The sequence below is a fragment of the Chiloscyllium punctatum genome, chromosome 29 (genome assembly GCF_047496795.1).
Source record: "Chiloscyllium punctatum isolate Juve2018m chromosome 29, sChiPun1.3, whole genome shotgun sequence".
Lineage (NCBI taxonomy): Eukaryota > Metazoa > Chordata > Chondrichthyes > Orectolobiformes > Hemiscylliidae > Chiloscyllium > Chiloscyllium punctatum.
In genome coordinates this window covers 55,936,266-55,961,398 of record NC_092767.1, presented here as the reverse complement: position 1 = coordinate 55,961,398, position 25,133 = coordinate 55,936,266, and positions in this window count along the sequence as shown.

Genomic DNA, 25,133 nt, shown 5'->3' with positions numbered 1-25,133 from the left:
ATTACTTTCACGATATCAAAACAGTGAGTGTTTTGGTGGCAGACATTTAACTTTTTTTTTAAAGCTTTTAAACATCATTAGGTCAAGATGAGCTCATTGATCAAACAGATTTTGTATAAGTTTGATAATATTCAATGCATATTTGGCCTTATTACTTAATCCTCAGCTACTAAATCACAATCATGGTATAATGTACCATGAGTCTGCAGGCCAACCTGTTTAAAGTGATTGGAGGAAAAATATTGCAGTCTTTACTAAAGCCATCATGGAAAAATATCCAAAACTTAGAATACAATAAAGACCAGTCAGCACTGGTATCAAACCCTATTGAATTGTTTGCTGACATAACAGGATGGGTAAAGGTACTGCAGAGACTGTATTATATCTGGACCTTTAAAAGGTACCTCCAAGTAAACGCATGACTAAAGTTGCAACATGGATTCAGGAAAGAAGGAACAGAATAGATAGCAATATGGTGGACACGCATTTACAAACCAAAAGAACTGCAGGTGCTGTAAATCAGAAACAAAAACAAAAATTGCTGGAAAAGCTCAGCTACAAATAAAAACTAAATCTTAAAGCTAGTTGCTCAGACTGAAAGAATGTGTTGTTCCATAGGGTACTAGTCCTGACAATAATTATCTAAAATAATTGTGTCTGGAGATCAGAGGTATAGCAGTTATGTGGATGACAGGAAATTGGGGCTTATGGCTAATACTGAGGAAGATTGTAATAAAGTAGCAGAGTACAGGAAGGTTAGCAGAATGGGCAGGACAGTGGCAAATAACTTTAAGAGCCGGTGTACTTACATTGGAAGGAAGAGCGGGAAGCTGCTTAGGTATATGTTTAAAATTGAGGGCATTTGATGATGTGGACTCAAAAAGTCATTTTCACAGATGAAGAATAAAAGTGAGATGACATCAATCTAAGATGGACATAATTAAGACCAATGAAGTATGAGAGAAATGTCTTCTCCAAACAATGTGGCATTCAATGCTACAGAGAAACATAGAAGACAGGAGCAGGAAGAGGCCATTTGACCCCTCAAGCCTGCTCTGCCATGCATCACAATCACAGCAGATTGTCCAATTCAATCGGCTAATCTTGTTTTTCCCCATAACCTTTGATCCTATTCACCCGAAGTGCTGTATGTAACTGCCTCTTGAATACATTCAATGTTTTGTCATCAACTACTTCCGGTGGGAATGAATTCAACAGGCTCACCATTCTTTGGGTGAAGAAATGTCTCCTCATCTCATTCCTAAATGGTCCATCCTGAATGCTCAGTCTGTAACCCCTGCTTCTGGACATTCCCACCATTGGGAATATCCTCTCTGCATCCATCCCGTCTAGTCTGGTTAGAATTTTATAAGTCTCCATGAGATCTCTCCTCATTCCTCAGAACTCCAGCAAAAACAATCCTAACCCTCATCAATCTCTTCTCATAGGTCAGTCCCGTCCTCCCCGGAATCAGTGTGGTAAATCTTCGCTGCACTCCCTTGAGAGCAAGAACGTTCTTCCTCAGAAAAACAGACCAAAAGTGCCCAGAATATTCTCGGTGTTGCCTCTGCAAGGCCCTGTATATTTGCTCCCTGCTCCTGTACTTGAAACCTATTACAATGAAGGCCAACATACCATTTGCCTTCTTTCCCACCTGCTGCACCTGCATGCTCACCTTCAGTGACTGGTGCACAAGGGCCCCCAGGTCCCACTGCACACTCCCCTCTCCCAATTTACAGCCATTCAGGTAGGAATCTGTCTCCTTGTGTTTCCTTCCAAAGTGAATAACCTCACATTCACCCAAATTATACTGCATCCCATAGGCTTGAATGTTGTGATGTTTCAAGTGCTCATCCAAATATTTTTTAAACGTTGTAAGGTTTTCAAACTTGTCGAATATACTGGCAGGGAGATGTCTTAGAACTGTGCAGGAGGATTTAAACTGGTGCAGGGTGGGAAAGGGTCCAGGGTGGCAGGAGGTGGGAGTGCGGTGCTAGTGAAGAGAGACCCAAGGAGACAGTGAGGAAAGAGAAAAAAGTTGCCCATCTAGGGCAAGTGAGGAGTATTCCATCACACACTCCTGACTTGTGCCTTCTCGATGGTGGGACAGGATTTGGGGATTCAGGAGGTGAGTTACTCGCTGCAGGATTCCCAGCCTCAATAAAAGTTGGGAAAAGGAGCAAATCAAATTATCAGGGGAGGCAGGAACCATGCAGAGAACAAAATAAGACTGGTAAATTAAACTGCATTTATTTAATGCACAGGGCCTAGCAAGTAAGGCAGATGACCTCAGCATGGGACTGGGATTGCATGGCAATTATAGAGATGTGGCTGAGGATGGACAGGACTGACAGCTTAATATTCCAGGGCATAGATGCTACCGGAAGGATAAAAAGGTGGTCAAGAGAGGAAGGAGAAGGGCATTTCTGATTAGTGATAACATTACAGCTGTACTTAGGGCAGATCTTCCTGCAAATGCATAGAGGAAAGTTATTCGGGTAGAACTGAGAAATAAGAAAGGGATGATCACTTTATTGAGATTGTACTACAATTGCCCTTCAATAGTCAGTGAAAAATTGAGAACCAAATTTGTAAGGAGATCTCAGTTATCTGTAAGAATAATAGGGTGGTTATGGTAGGTGATTTTAACTTTCCAAGCATAGACTGGGATTGACATAGTGTTAAGGGCTTGGATGGAGAGGGATTTGTTAAGGGTGTACAAGAACATTTTCTGATTCAGTTTGTGGATCTACCTACGAGGGAAGCTGCAAAACTTGACCTACCATTAATGATATAGATGAAGATATTAAAAGTAATATTAGCAAATTTGCTGATGACACAAAGCTGGGTGACAGGGTGAAATGTGAGGAGGATGTTAGGAGAATACAGGGTGACCTGGACAGGTTAGGTGAGTGGACGGATGCATGGCAGATGCAGTTTAATGTGGATAAATGTGTGGTTATCCACTTTGGTGGCAAGAACAAGAAGGCAGATTACTACCTAAATGGAGTCTCCAAATTTGAGGAAAGACATTCTGGCGATTGAGGGAGTGCAGCGTAGGTTCCTATCAGTTACGTTGAAGGATTACTGGATCTGAAACGTTAACTCTGCTTTAACTCCACAGAATCTGCCAAACCTGCTGAGTTTCTCAAGTGATTTCTCTTTTCATTCACATTCACATCCAGACGACAGTCCCAAGGTGGGACCACACTTCCTATAGGCTATAAGCTCGAGATGGACAGACTTTCTAACCAATCAGAGCAGGATAGAGAACCAAGGCCCGCCCTGAGGACTCTCATGGTGTCAAGATTAAAGTGGTGTTGGAAAAGCACAGCAGGTCAGGCAGCATCCAAGGAGCAGGAAAATCGACCTTTCAAGCAGGAGCCCTTCGTCAGGAATGAGGCTGGGAGCCACCAGTTCCACCAGAGAACACACCAGATGACCTCCTTCTTTAAAGACCGTAATGTCCCCTCCCACGTGGTTGAAAATGCCCTCCAATGCATCTCAGCCATGTCCTACACCTCTGCCCTCAACATTAGACATCCATGGCTGATGAAGGAAATCTCATGAATCTGAGAGATTATCTGATGAAGTTCAACTGGATGCAAATATTTGAAGATAAAATAATGACAAACCAGTGGGAGGATTTCAAAAGTGAGATTCTAGAGACACAGTGTAAACATGACCCAACAACAGAAATCATTATGCTTCCAGATCTAGTACCCCATAGGTGTCCTCAAGCAGACAAGGTGACAGGAAACAGTAAAAGAAAGATACTGATCCTGACAAAACAATTCAAAAACTATAGGAAGCTTAGCCAAGAATCTAAATGGGTGAACTGAAAACTAAAAAAACACTTGGAAAGGCCAAGGAAGGACAGGGCAATGTTAGTGGGTAAGATCAAAAAGAAAAAGTGGTTTATTATGAAATTAAGAGCAAAAGGATAACTATGAAAATTATAGGGCTGTCAAGTGCAAGATGATTAATGTTGCCACTGCACATTCACACACTAATGCACACACACAAACAATAATCCAATGCATCGCTTAGTATTTTATTACTTTAATCACAATGAATCATGTTACTATGTTTGTGATTTATTCCATGTTAATGAATATAAACCTGTTGTGGTGAAGATCTGTGGGAAAGATTTGTCTGAGGCATCATCTCATGAATTGGTTTTGAAGTCGAAATGTTTCCCTGACCAAGGAACTGCATCAAAGATAGTCAAGACATAAACACTGTATTGGAGAACTGTGTCCCATTGTTACAATGACTATGAAGATACGGCATTTGGAAATAACACCCCAGACAGCTGCACATATTTCTTCAACCGCAATCTTGCCGAGAGGAGCAGAGAGATGACATCTGGGGATGGGCTTGAAACAGGACAGTGATGTCATTGAAACCAATTAAATGAGCCAATACCAGGACATCCCGAGCATGACAGTCACAGCAGGAGAAAGGGGAATGAAGAAATAATTTGGAATTTGACTTGCTGCTGAAGCTGGGTAAACCACAACTGCTGGAGAAATTCAGCAGGTCTGGCAACACCTATGGAGAGAAAATAGTTAACATTTCAAGTCAGTGACCCTTCATCAGAAGTAGTAAGATCGGGTGCTCCAAAATTGAGCTCAAATGAACTGTTCTTAGGAAGGATGAAAAGGGGAGGCAACAAAGGAGTGGGACTGGCTATTTTGATTAGGGAAATATCACGGCAGTACTGAGAGAGGATGTTCCTGATGGATCGTCCAGTGAAGCTATCTGAGTTGTGAAAAAAGGGTGTCATTACTTTGATGGGATTTTACTATAGATTCCCCAGTAGTCAGTGGGATATTGAGGAGCAAATATGTAGGGAAGTCACTGATAGGTGTAAGAATAATAAGTGGATCTTAACTTTCCAAACACAGATTGGTAATGGCTGTGAGGGATTTGTTAAGTGTATGCAATAAATCTTTCTCAATTAGTATGTAGATGGCCCTCTGAGAGAAGGGGCAAAACCCAACCTTCTCTTGGGAAATAAGGCAGGGCAAGTCACTGAGGTATTAGTGGGGAAACACTTACCACAATTCTATCAGTTTTAAAATAGCTATGGAAAAGTATCGGCCTGATCCAAAGGTTAAAGATTTTCAAGCTGACAGTGGGATTAATTCAATCTCTGGATATTACAGCATGTTTGTTTCCCAGCCTTTGATATTGTACATAGGAGTGAGATCACTCAGCACTCAGATCTGTTATTCTTTGTATGTCTGATGGATTAGGACCATATATTTAATGTTTATCTCCATATTTTTGTTTGTAATTATATCTTTAATATTGTAATGCATAAATAGTTTTCTATGTGGTATATCAATTATAAATAACCTTAACTCTATGGGAATACCTGTTTTAATTAAATAACTTGTGTGCTTTCTGAACATGGAGTAAACTTTCATGATGGAAACAGCAAATACTCAGCAGATCAGACAGCATCTGTGGAGAGAGAAACACAATGAATGTTTCTGGTCAATGATCTATCATCAGAGAAAGTGACTGAGTATTTCCAATAGTCTCTGTTTTTATTTAATGTTCACAGCATCTGGAGTATATAGTTTTTCAAATTATAAATCTGCATAAACATACTCTTCAATTGGTTGTTGTAGGTTACTATTGAGATATTAACACAGTTCTTATTGATCTTATAGTTGCTGTGATTTAGAGGCTGGGATTTGTTTACAGACCAATTTGGAGAGAAATGACTCCTTTCTCTCTTGCTTTGTATGAGTGTTAGAATAAAAATATATCACTGGAAAGTGGGATCGTAGTGAGACTGAACACTGTCTCTGTCTGAGCCTTTGGGAGTGATGACCCTCTGTGTCTCTGTATCTATGTCAGTGATAATGTGAGTGTGTGTGAGAGGGAACTACCCGCATTGTTACTTGTGTCTCAGCTGGAAGGTGGGAAGAAGAGCAGAAGGGAAAGGCTGTGATGGGCTGGAGAGCAGGAGAGGCTGAAATGACAGAGTAACAATATTAACCAAGGAAGGGGTGGAGGGTGCAGTGGGAAAAGAGAAAAAACAGAAGATGGGGATGTAAATTACTGGATCCTTACCAACTGTCATCTGAAAGGAATCAAAACAAAAGAAAACTGTGACAGCGATAACAAAGGGAGATACTCTGTCACGTCCCCTTCACTGTTTACACGACGCATGATTACTGTCAGATTCTGAATAAATTCTGTCTGTTTCTCATTGTTAACTCAAATATGACCATTTACTCTCAGTTTGCAGGAAACGGACCTGGAGTCAAGTGACCAATTCATTGATTTTACAGAAAATCTGTTCCAACCCAGTTTCAGTGGGAGGACACAGGGAAATGTCCTCTGGCTGTTGGTGTAATGGGCCCATCTTCTCAGGGCACTGTTACATCCCGAGAATTCTGTATTAACCAAAAACCCAGTCTGTCTGTCACTGATGAGCAATCTTTGTTGACATGACAAATCTCCGCCATATGCACTGGACAATACAGATATAGCTGGTTGTGAACAAAGATCAAAGAAATTTAACGGCCCAGGAACAGGCCCTTCAGCCCTCCAAGCCTGAGCCGATCCAAATCAACTGTCTAAACCTGTCGCCCTTCACCTAAGTATCCCTCTGCTCCCCACCTACTCATGCATCTGTCCAGATGCATCTCAAATTAATCTGCTGTACCTGCCTCTACTACCTCTGCTGGCAACGGGTTCCAGGCACTTATCACCCTCTGTGTAAAGTACATGCCGTGTGTATCCCCCTTAAACTTTTCACCTCTCACCTTGAAAGTATGACCTCTCATTATTGAATCCTTCACCCTGGGAAAAAGCTCATCTCTATCCACCCTGTCTATACGCTTCATGATTTTGTAGACCTCAATCATGTCCCCCCTCAATCTCCTTTTTTCTAATGAAAATAAACCTAACCTACTCAACTTCTCTTCATAGCTAGCACCTTCCAGACCAGACAACATCCTCGTAAACCTTCTCTGCACCCTCTCCAAAGTGTCCACATCCTTTTGGTAATGTGGTGACCAGAACTATATGCAGTATTCCAAATGTGGCCAAACCATAGCCCTATACAACTGTAACATGATCTGTCAGCTCTTATAGTCAATACCCCGTCTGATGAAGGCCTTCTTGACCACTGTATCCACCTGTGCAGCAACCTTCAGGGTACAATGGACCTGAAGTCCCAGATCTCTCTGCTCATCAATTTTCCCCAAGGCTCTTCCGTTTACAGTACAATTCGCTCGAGAAATAGACTTCCCAAAATGCATCACCTCACATTTACCTGGATTGAACTCCACCTGCCACTTCTCTGCCCAACTCTCCAGTCTATCTATATTCTCCTGTATTCTTTGACAATCCCCTATGCTTTCTGCTACTCCACCAATCTTCGTGTCATCTGCAAACTTGCTGATCATATCAACAGTGCCTTCTTCCAGATCATTTGTGTATATCACAAACAACAGAGGCCCCAGTACAAACAACAGTGTCCCTGTGGAACCTTTCTCCATTTCGGGAAACTCCCTTCAACTACTACTCTCTGTCTCCTGTTGCTCAACCAGTTCTTTATCCACCTAGCTAGAACACTCCACACACCATGTGACTTCACTTTCTCTATTAGTTTACCATGGGGAACCTAATCAAATGCCTTACTAAAGTTCATGTATTTGACATATACAGCCCTTCCTTCATCTATCAACTTGGTAACTTCCTCAAAGAACTCTATTAATTTGGCAAAGCACAATCTCCCCCGCACAAAACCATGTTGCCAATTACTGATAAGCCCATTCTGTTCTAAGTATATATAGATCCTATCCCTCAGTACCTTCTCCTACATATTTCCCACCATTGACGTCAGGCTCACAGGTCAGTAGTTACCTGGAATATTCCTTCTTTCCTTATTGTACAGGGGCACAACATGAGCAACCCTCCAGTCCTTCGGCACCTCACCTGTTTTTAGGAATGCTACAAAGATATCTGTCAGGGCCCCAGCTATTTCCATTCTCACCTCCCTCAGCAATCTGGGATAGATCCCATCCGGTCCTGGGGATTTGTCCACCTTAATAACCTCTACCCCACCCAACTGTCTCCATGGAGCTCACTGTGAACTGACTCTGGATGAACCTGTTTGCTTGTGGCTTCGTATTGAGGGGTGTGATAAATTCAAAATGATATTTATATCATCATGAAGAATTGCTTCCATCTGCAAAATAGCTCCTACCCCTGCCTCAGTTTATATTTGGTGAAACAGTCATTTTTTCGGTTGTTATATCTGGACCTTTGTAACAAGCACCATATAGGCTGGAGACTAGATTATAAACTCCATACCTTTACTTTGTCCAAATGTCTTCCTCCCTCCTGCTTTCCCAGCAAATCCCAATATTCCCTGATCATCCTGTGATTGCAAGAAGCAACACAGACATACTATCCTCCAAATTCTCAATTTTAAATTCTCACTCATGTATTCAGGATGTTCAGAAAGAGAATAAATGTGAATGGGAGAAGTGGTGTTAAAAATGTTTCAATATATCGATAACTCAGCCAATGAGCATCATTATAATATCTGTAGGTGGTGTAACAGTACCATGGAACATTGTTAATGATCATTTCGGCTTCAAATCAAAAATAGTTGGGGAATATTCTTTAAAGAAAGAATTATTGCTAGAACCCTCATTCCAGTTTTCTCTGTGCAATACTGAGATGTCATCTGATGAATACAAATGGCAACAAATCAATCAAAAGAAAAAGCGACAGTGAACCAGACAGAACAATCAACGGTCAAGCGGCTCAGGGCATAGATGGCTCTACAAACAGGAGTGATGTCCAGAAGGCACCATGGATAATAATAGTAAGTAAACTTAAAAAGCATGATATCAAAAGTAACGTACAGTAGATCAGACACTGCCATGGTTCCCAGATAGTGAGCGGTGCTTGTCGAAAGACCACACTTGCCCTCAGACAAGATTAGAATTGCTGCTGGACTAACTGTAAGAGAGAGAAAGGAAAAAAAGAGACAAAGTTACTGATCAAATATTCTCTATGCATGATGGATTTTAGCACAAAGATAATTGTTGCTCTGTGTCTTATCATTTAAACAATTATAGTAACACCTCTCAAATCAAACAATTGCCCTTCTAGAGAAACATAGGGAAATGCATCAGCAGCAAATCACCCCCAGAAACACGTTAATATACTCAATATTGTTTCTTCTCTTTCATGGGTTACTCTGACTGGCAGGAGTTTCTCATAAGACCACAACATCCGCAAGAAGACATCTGGGATCAATAAAGTAGAGAATGGGAGACACCTGACATGGACATTAACTGCAAAATGTTTGCATTCAGTTTTGGAGTCTCCACAACTCAGATTGACTCCAGAATTTTATATCCACACTTTATGAAGGACAGCACAAGATATGGAATCACGGCACAGTAACCAGAAATGGATGCCCTCCACATTATGGACAGGTGAATGGTTGGACATTGAGTCACTCCCTCATGCGCAGGAATGAACATACTGACAATCAGTACTTTGAAGGTATTCAGCAGTGAATCCAACCACCATGTCCCAGGTTAGATTGCACCAAAATTAAAATAAGTGCTTTTTTAAAAAATCTGTACAGTGTGGAAACAAGTCCTTCAGCCCAACAAGTCCACACCAACTCTCTGAAGAGTGTCCCACTCAAACACCTGCCTCCCAATCCCAGTAACGCTGCGTTTCCCATGGCCAATCCACTGATCCTGCACATTTTTGGACTGTGTAAGGAGACCAGAGCACCCAAATGAAACTGATACAGACCCAGGGAGAATGTGTAATCAACACATAGTCACCAGAAGCTGGGATTGAACCTGTCTTCCTGGTGCTGCAAGACAGCAGTGCTAACCACTGAGCCACCATGCCACCCAACTTCCAATATTTGTGATGGAATTCCATCACATGTTCAAGTCTGTAAACCATAGTCTTCACACAAATAAAATCTGACTCCATGCAACATAGTTCATTGCATCTTTCCAGTTTAGAAATCAGACACTTTATCTGGGATTAAGCAAAGCTTCTTGCCTGATGTCTCGGCTCACGCTCCAAAACTCCTCTCCTCGGCTCTCTCCTTGTGAATGGAGATCCCCCTCCCAGATTTGGAGCACACACTAGGGCTAGGAATCTTCACGGTTTAACCAGCACTCTCTGTAGAGATCACCAGAATTGCACCACAACTTGTTCGAGGAGACCAAACACAGAGTAGCCTTTATTGTCCCATAAACTGCTTGAGTACAGTGAGGAGTTTTTCTTCACCAATTACAGTGCCAACTGAGATACAAAAGTAAAAGTTCAGGACAGCAGACCATGCTGGCAGCTAGTTTTCAGTCTGCACCAATGACACACCATGCCAAGAAGCCACGATGTAAGGAGGCTGCTACACCAGACTAGGACATTGCCATGTCACCCCGGGAGGCTGCTGCACCAGGCGGGGAGGTACTGTGCCGTAAGGCCACTGTACCAGGTCAGAAGGATGCCACACTGAGAGGCCACTGCGCCAGGATGGGAGGATGGCACGCCATGCTGGAAGGCTGCTGCGCTAGGCTGGGAGGCCCTTGAACAGGCCAGGAGGATGCCACGCCTCACCGGAATGCTGCTATGGGAACATTAAGGCTGCCCACAACATGCCAGGAAGCTGTTGTGCCAGGCCAGGAAACTGTGAGAGGAGGCTGCTGTGCCAGTCCAGAAGTTGTCACCAAAGGGCGCAAATCATCTCTGCAGGCAAGGAATCGTGCTCCCTAGAGGACGGGAGTGGTTGCCAGAGGCTGGGAATCATCTCTGCAGGCAAAGAATCATTGCTTACCAGCGGCCAGAAGGAAAGGAGCAGGAAAAGAGAAAGAAGAACACGTGGAGCGGATGAGTTCTGGCTGGAACATCCTACACCGCTGCCTTCTTGGAGCTTGGTATCAGGGACTGCTGCTGTGGATCCAGTCCAATGTCAAAGATTAGGGGAGATGATGGCATTTTGGTCTTGTGAGACAATGATTTCAGAGATCAAGGGGAGCCGGGTTCAATATCCACAACGGCAGACGGTGAATTCAATACAAATCTAGACTTAACAGTCTAATGGTGACCACTAAACTGTTATCAGTTGTCAGGAAAAAAAGAATCCCATCTCCTTCACAAATGTCTTTCAGAGAAGGAAAGCTTTCATTCTAACATGGACCGGGCTACATGGGACTCCAGTGTGTCGGAAATATGCCAATAAGAGGCATTTATTTTGTCCTGTTTCTCTTGAAGAGAGCTATTGTCAACTAATGGTGAGGTGTCTGCTCCGTGGAAAGCAGAGTAAATAGCTTTGATATTTTTAAAATTTACTCAACAACATCCTGAGTGGATGGAGTTAGGCTCACAAACTTCGTGTTTGTGATGGAATTCATAAACCATAGTTCACAAACTTCTGGTTTTAGTTTCTGCTATCTGTTGTTGAACTTCGTGTTTTGGAGTTGAAACTGGTCAATACAGCTCTCTCTCTGCTGCTACAAAAAATCTTGAGGGCTCTCTCAGTTGTTGAAAGGGTTCTTTCAGTATTTCATTCTGCCATGTTAGAATGAGAAGACCGCAATGAGAATCACACTGTTTTGCTGAATTTGCTTTCGCCAAGGGTGTGTTTATGGATGAGTTATAATTCAAATTAGTTTGTCTCTGGTCAATAATATAAAATAGAATGCATCTGCAAATACAATTCTGCAAATGCAAATTCACCTCATTGACTTATGTGTGTGTGTGCATGCGTGCGTGTGTGAGAGAGAGAGTGCGTGTGTGTTGGGGGTTGGGGGAGAGGGACAGAGTGTGAGTGTGTGCATGCTGAATGGAGTGTGTAGAGATGGAATGGTCGATAGCCACATTTGATACCCATGAGGTTGGCCTCAACGGGATCTGGGGTTCATGTTATACTACAGTTGACTCCACAACACTATATACACACATATACTCTCACATACACACACATTCTTATGTGCACATACACTCACATTGACTCTCTCACATACATATTCTCTCTCTCAGCCACACACGCATACATTCCCCACTTGCACTCCCTCTCACAGGCTTATACTCCGTCACACTCACAGTCTATCAAGCATGCACACATGCTCACACACACACTCTCTCCCTTACACACATACATGCATACACATGCATGCACATACACACACGCTCCTCTCTCCCTCACATGCACACACACAAACATTTAAGTCAATGGGCTGAATTTGCATTTGCAGAATTGTATTTGTAGATACAATCTATTTTGCTCAAAAAGCACACAATCTGCAGGCAATGAATGCAGGCAGTTAATCCATGTAACATTTTATAAGTTCCTACGTTGGAACTAGAACCAGTCTGACTCAAGGATGGAATAGATACAGTCTCTAACCTCACACATTTAATGCATTGTCTGAGTAGCGATGTGAATTTTTTTTGTAAAACCTTAAGTTATCTCGGGAATATGACTTGAAAGAAATTCTGGGATTTACATATCCTAAAAGAAAGCACCCATTCTAAAAGAAAGACTTAACAGCAATCTAGATTTCTTCAATGTATTGTATCAGTTGCATGACACTATGATCTTGTGCTCTAAATTCTGTGTCTTATGAACCTGCCCCATGAGCTACCTAACGAAGGAGAGGTGTTCCGAAAGCTACTTCAGATACACAATCCTTTATCTGAACCCTCAGGACCAGTTGGTTTTTGGAATTTGGAAGTTTTTGTATTTCAAAATAAGTGGCTGTTTAATCGTGAATTTTTAAAAAAATGTACTGAATAGCAGTCTCATTGGTGGGTATTACAGGCCCTGAGACAGAATTCACGCTTGCCAGTGCTGGGTCATGCCCCCTTGTCACATCTGAGCGATGTGGGTTGAGTGAGTGTGGAGTTGGGTTAACTGTTTGCACGCCAAACAACTTTGTGAATGAGAAAAATCTTCACAAAAGGAATTTTGGATTTGGGAGCTTTTCGGATTTCAGGATTTTGAATAAAGGATTGACTACCTGTACTTCAAAATAAACCTGTTGAAGTATAAAAGCAAATTACTGTGGATGCTGGAATCTGAAACCAAAAGAGAAAATGCTGGAAAATCTCAGCAGGTCTGGCAGCATCAAAGCTTTGACAAAGGGTCAGTTAGACTCGAAACATCAGCTCTTTTCTCTCCTTACAGATGCTGCCAGACCTGCTGAGATTTTCCAGCATTTTCTCTTTGGCTGTTGAACTATAACTTGGTGTCGTATGATCTGATTAAGGAACAGATATTCTGTAAATGCAATTCAAATAGTCCTGAGTTTGTCACACTTTAGAGTTAACACTTGCTTCTATGGAAGCGGCTGGGAATAAAAAATGGGCAATGTGGACAACCAACAAAGTCAGAATATTTGTCATTATCAGACGAAAAGAAGAGAAATGTCTGCAACTCGAGATATTGGATTTGTGAGCTGGGCAAAATCGAGTCATAATGTCTTAAGTCAAATGTCTCATTCAAGATTTTCTCTATTAAATGGCCCAGATTCTGCATTTTGTACTGTTAGTTCTCTGAAATGCACTCAAACTCAATTATTAATCATAGTCACAATATTGCAGATACTAAAGTCAGTTATTTGTTGAAACAGGTATTTTTATTCCTATTTTTTTTATTCCTGTATGTCCATCCTCCTAATCATCTGTCCACTCCACCTCCTTCCATGAACCAATCACAATTACCCCCACCTACATTCACCTATCACCATCTCACCTGCCCTTCCCCCAGCCCTACACCCCATTTATTTCTAAGCTCCCCTCCCCTTCCCTCCCCAGTCCTGATGAAGGATCCCAGCCCAAAACATCACCGCCTTCCCTGCTCCTCCAATGCAGTCTGACCGACTGTGCTTCTCCAGCTCCACATTGTTGACTTATATTTGTTTATCTCCAACGGATCATTTAACTTTGGAAACTTTGGACCAAACATATCCACCCAACTGAGAAGATTTTCCCACATACAATCCATCTACATTTCCAAGCTACATTCATAGCTCCATTTGTGAATAGATCAGAAATGAGAAAGATAATACAAATAAAGCATCACATGGTTTCAAATAAGCTGTCATTCTATTTCCCACTGCAGTCAGATATTCCATTGCATTCAGTTCCCCACAACCAATTAAAGTTTATAGCCTGAGTTACTCCTCCTGAGGTCACGGGTATTCTGCTGTTAGTGCTCCACATTTACTCCAATACTGTATTTACAGATACCCACAGAAAAGCAAGAATACTGGCTCAGAAGTTCATATCTGAGCAGTTACCCACACTCTGTACAATTCTACAATGACACATCCTCCCAGCAACATGAGGGTCCAGCCTGAGGTTTGTGATCAGGAATACCTTCACTCAGAGTGATTCCTGGAGATCTGGATCAACAGTACACAACATTCCAATCAATCTCTGGATAATGCAAAGTGTCTGTGAGCTACAGACAGAGTTTCTTTCCTCAGCTGAGGAATTACACCACAGAGTAAGTTTGGAAATGTTAACTGCAGACATTAAACTCGCATTAACCCAGTGATCTGTCCTCACCCTACACATCCACTGACTGATAAAAACCCACAAGTTGGTCAAAGCCATCTCTGCTGACCCTCACCTTTTACTCCACAATAACCTGCTGTACCCATTGATTACCCTGTTTTATCTGGGCTCCCATTTGGAGCAAGCTGCCTGAACAAGATCCACCAACACAATCCCTTTCCATCAAGGAATGGGAAACACCAGGTGTCACTGAGAGGTGGGTTGTTACAAAACCCATCTGACCGATAGCAGGCTGTGAACTACCACAGAGAGAGGGTGGTCTTCCGAAACCCTTTCTAGACCAGCCAGGGCCGGTGCTCAGCCAAACCCCATCAATGTGGCCTCAGTGTAAACCCATTCTGCACAGTATAGGGAAACACACAATGCTGCACATTATTGAGGAGCCTCCGAACTGACAATCTATTCACTTTAAACTCAGTCAGTGAGCACACTATTTTCTGACATCAGAATTTCCCTTGCTAAATGGAAATATAACAATTATCAGTTGTAAATGGAAATAACTATGTTTCAATGCAGTGATTTATGCAATTTAAGTTATAACAAAACCTCCCAGGAACACCAACGACAGCAAGGGTGGTGTAGCGTACTGTAGTGATTATTAGCCTTAGAAAATACTTTTTGTTCTTTGTGAAACAACCTCCCACTTCCTGCTGCTGGCAATCTGTCCAAATTGGAGAATCCTCTCAGAATTGGAGATGAGACAGTTCCAGAGACTTTATTTTATATTGTGTTGCATCTCCACTGGGAAACTGTGATTGCACCTTCAGGCTTTTTATAATTTTGAACAATAGCTTTATTTTAATGATGTGATGTCATTGAGATTTAATCTGTAATTGAATACCCCAAAGACTGCATTAATCTGATCCTGGTCTCAACCGTTAATTCCAACTTGTCTTCAAACAACAATGCTTAAATTATTTCAAGCAGTATTAGTCACTTCAATATCTCAATACCTTTCGATATCCTTTTCAGTGATGACCTTCATTCTGCTGAGGCCATTCAGACATTCAATACCTCATGTTGGAGAGCTCCTTGAGAGCTGTTCTACTGCACGCTGTTATCACCCAGCTTTCCTTGTTCATTCAAACTCATTCGGGAAATTCTATCTTGCCTAATACTGTCAAAATTTGCCTTCCTTAACTTTGAGATCAGCTTGATCCTTTTCCACCACTCCTTTAAAACTACAAAGAACAAAGACAAAGAAAACTACAGCACAGGAACAGGCCCTTCGGCCCTCCAAGCCTGCGCCGATCCAGATCCTTTATCTAAACCTGTCGCCTATTTTCTAAGGATCTGTATCCCTCTGCTGCCCGCCCATTCATGTATCTGTCTAGATACTCTTAAATGATGCCACTTTGCCCACCTCTACACCTTCGCTGGCAACTCTTTCCAGGCATCAACCATCCTCTGCATAAATAACTTTCCACGCATATCTCCCTTAAACATTTCTCCTCTCACCTTTAACTCGTTATCCCTTGTAATTGAGACCCCCACTCTGGGAAAAAGCTTCTTGCTATCCACCCTATCTATATCTCATGATTTTGTAGACCTCAATCTGATCCCCCCCTTCAACCTGCATCTTTCTAATGAAAATAATCCTAATTTACTCAACCTTCCTTCATCACAAGTACCCTCCATACCAGCAGCATCCTGGTGAACTTCCTTTGCACACTCTCCAAACCATCCACACGCTTTTGGTAATGTGGCAACCAGAACGGTTTGCATCATTCCAACTGTGGCTGAACCAATGTCTGACATAATTGTAACATGACTTGCCAACTCTTGTCCTCAATAACCCATCAAATGTAGGAAAGCATGCCATATGCCTTCTTGACCACTGTATAGAACTGCATTGCCACCTTCAGGATACAATGTGGGTGGTACGGTGGTGAGCACTGCTGCCTCACAGTGCCGGAGATTCGGGTTCAATTCCCGCCTCAGGCAACTGTCTGTGTGGAGTTTGCACATTCGCCCTGTGTCTGCGTGGGTTTCCTCTGGGTGCTCTGGTTTCCTTCCACAATCCAAAAATGTGAAGGTTAGGTGAATTGACCATGCTCAATTGCCGGTAGTGTTAGGTGAAGGAGTAAATGTAGGGGAATGGGTCTGGGTGGGTTGCTCTTCGGAGGGTCGGTGTGGACTTATTGGGCCAAAGGGCCTGTTTCCACACAATAAGTGATCTAATGAACACCCTGATCTCTCTGCACATCAATTTTCCCCAGGGCTTTTCCATTCACTGTACAACTCGCTCTGGAATTGGATTTTCTAAAATGCATCACCTCGCATTTTCCCGGAATGAACTCCATCTGCCATTTCTCTGCCCAACTCTCCAATCTATCCATTTTCTGCTGCATTCTCTGATAGTCCCCTTCACTACCTGCTACTCCATCAATCTTAGTGTCATCTACAAACTTGCTAATCAGACAATCCGTACCTTTCTCCAGATCATTTATGTGGAACACACTAACCACGGTTCTCCATTTTGAGAAACTTCATTCCACTAATACTCTATCTCCTGCTGCCCAGCCAATTCTCTATCCATCTAGCTTATACACCCTGGACCACATGCAATCTACCATTGGGAACCTTACCAAATGTCTGACTGAAGTCCATGTATATGACATCTACAGCCCTTTCCTCATCAATCAACTTTGTGACTTCCTCAAGGAATGCTATGAAGTTGGGAAGGCATGACTTCCCCTGCAAATAGACATGTTGCCTATCACTGATAAGCCCATTTTCTTCCAAATGGGTATATATCTTTTCCCTCAGTATGGCAGGCTCCTTGGTCTATAATTGTGTGGTTAATCCCTGCTACCTTTCTTAAACAAGGGGACAGTATTTGCAATTCTCCAGTTCTCTGGGACCTCACCAATGTTCAATGATGCTGCAAAGGTATTTGTTAAGGCCCCAGTTATTTCCTCTCTCACGTCCCTCAGTAACCTGGGTTAGATCCCATCCAGACCTGGGGACTTGTCCACCTTAACTCCTTTTAGAATACCCAACACGTGCTCCCTCCTTTTGCCAACTTGACCTAGAGTAATCAAGCATCTATTCCTAACCTCAACATCTGTCATGTCCCTCTACTCGGTGAATACTGGCGCAAAGTACTCATTAAGAATCTCACCCATTTTCACTGACACCATGTATAACTTCCCTCCTTTGTCCTTGAGTGGGCCAACCCTTTCTCTAGTTACCCTCTTGCTCCTTATATATGAATAAAAGCCTTCAGGATTTTCCTTAAACTTGTTTGCTGAAGATATTTCATGAGCCGGTTTAGCCCTCTTAATTCCTCATTTCAGATTGGTCCTCCCCTCCAGATATTCTTCCAAAGCTTATGTACCTTCCTTATGTACGCTTATGTCGATCTTATGTATGCTTCCTTTTTCCTCTTTGCTAGTCCCACAATTTCACCTGTCATCCATGATTGCCTCATCTTGCCATTTCTATCCTTCATTTTCACATAGACATATCTGTCCGGCTGTCTAATCAACCTCTCTTTAAAAGCCTCCCACATAGCAAAGAGAATTATAATCACTGGCCCCAAAGTGCTGTCCCATTGACTCCTCAGTCACTCGCCCTGCTTTAGTTCCCAAGGTCAAAAAGGCTACCTGGTGAAGGAGCAGTGCTCCGATAACACGTACTTCCAAATACCTGTTGGACTATAATCTGGACTTTTAACTTTGTCCACTCCAGTCCAACACTGGCACCTCCATATAATTATTTCCCAAGAGTAGACCAAGTTTTGCTCCTTCTCTAGTTGCTACATCCACAGACTGATTATGAGAATTCTCTTGCACAGAATCTTCACCCAAGCCCTTGATACTATTAAAAGTAATATTAGCAAATTTTCTGGGTGGCAGGGTGAAATGTTAGGAGAATACAGGGTGACCTGGACAGGTTGGTGAGTGGACGGATGCATGGCAAATGCAGTTTAATGTGGATAAATGTGTGGTTATCCACTTTGGTGGCAAGAACAAGAAGGCAGATTACTACCTAATTGGAGTCAAGTTAGGTAAAGGGGCAGTACAACGAGATCTAGGTGTTCTTGTATATCAGTCAATGAAAGCAAGCATGCAGGTACAGCAGGTAGTGAAGAAGGCTAATAGCATGCTGGCCTTCAAAACAAGATGAATTGAGTATAGAAGCAAAGAGATCCTTCTGCAGATGTACAGGGCCCTGGTGAGACCGCACCTGGAATATTGTGCGCAGTTGTGTTCTCCAGATTTGAGGAAAGACATTCTGGCTATTGAGGGAGTGCAGCATAGGGTCATGAGGTCAATTCCCGGAATGGCGGGACTATCTTATGCTGAAAGATTGGAGCGACTGGGCTTGTATACGCTTGAGTTTAGAAGGCTGAGAGGGGATCTGATTGAGAAGTATAAGATTATTAAAGAATTGGACACTCTGGAGGCAGAAAGCATGTTTCCGCTGATGGGTGAGTCCCGTACCAGAGGACACAGTTTAAAAATAAGGGGTAGGCCATTTAGAACAGAGTTAAGGAGAAACTACTTCACCCAGAGAGTGGTGGGTGTGTGGAATGCTCTGCCCCAGAAGGCTGTGGATGCCAAGTCTCTGGATACTTTCAAGAAAGAGTTGGATAGAGCTCTTAAGGATAGTGAAATCAAGGGTTATGGGGATAAGGCAGGAACAGGATACTGATTGAGGATGATCAGCCACGATTATAGTGAATGGTGGTGCTGGCTTGAAGGGGAGAATGGTCTACTTCTTCACCTATTGTCTAGTATATATTGTCTATGGCAGTCGTAGTCTACTTTTGAAAGTTAAAATCCTCTACTGTTACCACCCCATTATTGTTACAGATAACTGTAATCTCCTTACAAATATGCTTTTCAATTTTATGCTGAAATATTTAGGAGTGAAACTACTGTCAGACGCTTTGTTGAATTTGCATTGTAAAACACAAAATTTGATCTAAGGACAAAAATCTGTGAGATTGTGTTTTATCAGTCGATACCTGTACTGTATATGATTATTGCAATCAAGAATTGTTATTAGTAGACACTTCACGATATCAGTATCCGTATTACTCATAAACACTGCACATTATTACTATTATCAGTGAAAATAAACATTGGGGGTTGACTTTGATTCTATTCATATTTCTTTCTATTCTATCCAGGTTGTACAATGTTGATCTCACAGATTTTTGGTCTAAAGATTTCTCCATTGCTGTTATTGTGTACAGTTCAGTCACCACAATACCAGAAGGATGTCGATGCTTTGGAGAGGGTACAGAAAAGATTTACCAGAATGTTGGCTGGCCTGGGGGATTTTAGCGATGAAGAAAGGTTAGATAGACTGAGTTTGTTTTCAGTGGAATGCAGGAAGTGACCTGATAAAAGTTTATAAGATTGTGAATGGCATGGGTAGAATGGAAAGTATGAGCCTTTTTTCCAGGGTGGAGGTGCCAATTATTCAGAGAGACAGGTTCCAAGTGTCAGTGGGGGTGTGTTTAAAAGAGATGTGTGAGGCACGTTTTTCACGTGAAGTGTAGTGAGTGACAGGAACACGCTGCCAGAGGTGGTAGTGGAAGCAGACACAATAGCAGCATTTTAGAAGCACCTGTATCAACACATGAATAGGAAGAGAATAGAGGGATATTTGATCCTGTAAGTGAAGATAGTTTTAGGATAGAAGGGTAAAATGTATCAGCACAGGCATTGAGGACTGAATGGCCTGTTCCTGTGCTGTATTGCTTTTTGTTCTTTGCTGGTAAAAACCAGTCACTGAAAGTTCGAGATTTGAGATCAAATTCATTTACAGATAAATTTGTCCCCACTGTCTCCTGCCCCATACATAAGACCATAAGACATAGGAGTGGAAGTACGGCCATTCGGCCCATCGAGTCCACTCCGCCATTCAATCATGGCCGATGGGTATTTCAACTCCACTTACCCGCATTCTCCCCGTAGCCCTTAATTCCTTGTGACATCAAGAATTTATCAATCTCTGCCTTGAAGACATTTAGCGTCCCATCCCCCATTGCACTCTGCGGCAATGAATTCCACAGGCCCACCACTCTCTGGCTGAAGAAATGTCTCCGCATTTCTGTTCTGAATTTACCCCCTCTAATTCTAAGGCTGTGTCCACGGGTCCTAGTCTCCTCGCCTAACGGAAACAATTTCCTAGCGTCCACCCTCTCCAAGCCATGTATTATCTTCTAAGTTTCTATTAGATGTCCCCTTAATCTTCTAAACTCCAACGAATACAATCCCAGGATCCTCATCCGTTCCTCATATGTTAGACCTACCATTCCAGGGATCATCCGTGTGAATCGCCGCTGGACACGCTCCAGTGCCAGTATGTCCCTCCTGAGGTTTGGGGACCAAAGCTGGACACAGTACTCCAAATGGGGCCTAACCAGAGCTTTATAAAGTCTCAGTAGCACATTGCTGCTTTTATATTCCAACCCTCTTGAGATAAATGACAACATTGCATTCGCTTTCTTAATCACGGACTCAACTTGCATGTTTACCTTTAGAGAATCCTCGATTAGCACTCCCAGATCCCTTTGTACTTTGGCTTTATGAATTTTCTCACCGTTTAGAAAGTAGTCGATGCTGTGTTCTTTTTTCCAAAGTGCAAGACCTCGCATTTGCTCACATTGAATTCCATCAACCATTTCCTGGACCACTCTCCTAAACTGTCTAGGTCCTTCTGCAGCCTCCTCACTTCCTCAGTACTACCTGCCTGTCCATCTAACTTTGTATCATTGACAAACTTTGCTAGAATGCCCTCAGTCCCTTCATCCAGATCATTAATATATAACGCGAACAGCTGTGGCCCCTGTGGGACACCACTTGTCACCAGCTGCCATTCCGAAAAAGAACCTTTTATCCCAACTCTCTGCCTTCTGTCAGACAGTCAATCCTCAATCCATACCAGTAGCTCGCCTCGAACACCATGGGCCCTCACCTTGCTCAGCAGCCTCCCGTGTGGCACCTCATCAAAGGCCTTTTGGAAGTCTAGATAGACCACATCCACTGGGTTTCCCTGGTCTAACCTACTTGTCACCTCTTCAAATAATTCCAACAGGTTTGTCAGGCACGACCTCCCCTTACTAAATCCATGTTGACTTGTTCTAATCCGACCCTACTCTTCCAAGAATTTAGAAACCTCATCCTTAATGATGGATTCTAGAATTTTACCAACAACTGAGGTTAGGCTAATTGGCCTTTAATTTTCCATCTTTTGTCTTGATCCTTTCTTGAACAAGGGGGTTACAACAGCGGTCTTCCAATCATCCGGGACTTTCCCTGACTCCAGTGACTTTTGAAAGATCTCAACCAACGCCTCCGCTATTTCTTCAGCCACCTCCTTCAGAACTCTAGGATGTAGCCCATCAGGGCCAGGAGATTTATCAATGTCATACATGTCTGCAGGGTTGGAAAAGATTGGGTTAGTGTCTGTCTTTTTGCTAATATAAAATATAATGTGATCCAGTCTCTTTTATCGGTAGCATATATCAAGGATTATTAAAATATTACCTCTGTTTTATTTATGGTTGTGTTCAATTTGTTTATTTCCTGTTTTCTCTTCAATCTGTTTCCGGCTGTTTGGGAATCAGTTCAGGCCAAAGGGACAGAGACAATTGGAGTCAGCACAGGAACCTACAGCTGCACTGACTGTATCCGTGGGTGAATGTTTCAGACTCTTCAGGGCTAGAACAAAAAAGAGAAGAACAACTTTCACATTGTTGGGGTGGCAATGATATAAGGGGTTAGAATAGAAAGAGTGCAGGATTAAGACTACACGACACATGGCTATAGGTCAACAGGAACAGGGAGGAAAAGTCACAATGAAAACCCATGTGTGTCTCCCCCATTGAGAAACAGCTAGGGCTTGTTTTCAGTTGAAAATGAATCGATAGTTGATGTAAAGGTAGGAGACTGCAAGGTTTACGTTGGTGTCTCAGAGAGAACAGATAGACAAAGGCCACAATACAACATGGTATTTATGACTCCTAATGGATAACATAATATGGAGGTGCCGGTGATGGACTGGGGTGGACACAGTTAAAAATCCTACCCCACAAGCTACCTGATGAAGGAGCAGCTCTCTGAAAGCTATCACTTTTAAATGAACCTGTTAGACTATAACCTGATGTTGTGTGATTTTTAATTCAATGGATAATGTGGGAGAGCTTGGACATAGGTTCGAAGAAATAACTTGAAACCCATTTAAATCAGCTGGCAGATCCTCAGAAGATTTTTGAGTGCGAGCAGCAGCTAAGGTAAGACTGTTTGTTTTAAAAGTACTTACCGGTAGCGGGCAGCGGTGTTTTTTTTCACTCTCTCTTCACAGAAAGAGCGGGAGCAGTAGGGGGAAGTGACGACGACCAGAGAGGCAGCCGAGACCCGGAAGCAGGTAGAGCGTAAGCTTACCTGGGTAGGTTTGTTTCCCCTTTAAAAGCACGCAGCTGAAGAACCCGAGGCACTACGGAGTTAGTGCCTCCCACCCGCCCTCCTCCTCTAACCTAATAATAAGATCCGTTGTGGTAAGTAGGTAAGTGCCGAATTTTGCTTGTTGTATTCTTTAGACCCAGTTTTTTTAAAAAATAAAGGTTAGCTTTAGAGGGATGGCAGTGAAGGCAGTGCAATGTTCCTCCTGCAACATGTATGAGGTGAGGGATGCCATGGACGTCCCTGCTGATTACACATGCAGGAAGTGCACCCATCTCCAGCTCCTCCAAGACAGTGTTAGGGAACTGGAGCTGGAGTTGGATGAACTTCGGATCATTCGGGAGGCAGAGGGGGTCATAGATCGGAGCTATAGGGAAGTAGTAACTCCAAAGATGGCAGATAGATGGGTGACAGTGAGGGGGACTGGGAGGAAGCAGCCAGTGCAGGGACCCCCTGTGGTTGTTCCCCTCAAGAACAAGTATACCGTTTTGGATACTTGTGGGGGGGACGACTTACCAGGGATAAGTAACGGGGCTCAGGCCTCTGGCACGGAGCCTGTCCCCGCTACTCAGAAGGGAAGGGTGGAGAAGAGCAGAGCAATAATAATTGGGGACTCGATAGTTCGGGGCACAGATAGGCGGTTTTGTGGGAACGAGAGAGACTCACGTTTGGTATGTTGCCTCCCAGGTGCAAGGGTACGTGATGTCTCTGATCGTGTTTTCCGGGTCCTTAAGGGGGAGGGGGAGCAGCCTGAAGTCGTGGTCCATATTGGCACCAATGACATAGGTAGGAGGAGTGCTGAGGATGTTAGACAGGCTTTTAGGGAGCTAGGTTGGAAGCTCAGAGTTAGAACGAACAGAGTTGTTGTCTCTGGTTTGTTACCCATGCCACGTGATAGAGAGTCGAGGAATAGGGAGAGAGAACAGTTAAATGCGTGGCTTCAGGGATGGTGCAGGAGGGAGGGATTTCGGTACTTGGATAACTGGGGTTCTTTCTGGGGAAGGTGGGACCTCTATAAACAGGATGGTCTGCACCTGAACCTGAGGGGCACCAGTATCCTTGGGGGGAGGTTTGCTAGTGCTCTTGGGGGGGGTTTAAACTAACTCTGCAGGGGCATGGGAACCCAGACTGTAGCTTTAGGGTGCAGGACCTGGAGTGTAGGGAGGTTAGGAATATGGCATCAATCTTAAAGGAGGGTGCCTGTAAACAGAAGAGTGGCTTGAAGTGTGTATACTTTAATGCCAGAAGTATACAAAATAAGGTAGGTGAACTCGCAGCGTGGGTTGGTACCTGGGACTTCGATGTTGTGGCTATTACGGAGACGTGGCTAGATCAGGGACAGGATTGGCTGTTGCAGGTTCCAGGGTTTAAATGTTTTAGTAGGGTCAGAGGTGGGGGTAAAAGAGGGGGGGGGGGTGTGGCTTTGCTTGTCAAAGATAGTATTACAGCGGTGGAAAGGAAGATGGACAAAGATTTGCCATCTGAGGTAGTTTGGGTTGAGGTTAGGAATAGGAGAGGTGAGGTCACCCTGTTAGGAGTCTTTTACAGGCCTCCTAATAGTCCTAGAATCGTTGAAGAAAGGATTGCGAAGATGATTCAGGAGAAGAGTGACAGTAATAGGGTGATTGTTATGGGAGACTTTAACTTTCCTGATATTGATTGGGAAAGCTATAGCTCAAGTTCGTTAGATGGGTCAGTGTTTGTGCAATGTGTGCAGGAGAGTTTCCTGACACAATATGTAGATAAGCCAACAAGAGGTGAGGCCATACTGGATTTGGTTCTGGGTAACGAACCAGGCCAGGTATTAGAACTAGAGGTAGGTGAGCACTTTGGGGACAGTGACCACAAATCGGTGATTTTCCCTCTTGTGATGAAGAGGGATAAGTGTGTACTACAGGGCAAGAGTTATAGCTGGGGGCAGGGAAATTATGATGCGTTGAGGCATGACTTAGGATGTGCGGATTGGAAAAGTAGATTCCAAGGCAAGAGCGTAATTGATATGTGGAACTTGTTCAAGGAGCAACTATTGAGTGTCCTTGATAAGTACGTACCTATCAGGCAGGGAGGAAAGGGTTGTGTGAGGGAGCCGTGGTTTAATAAGGAGTTGGAATC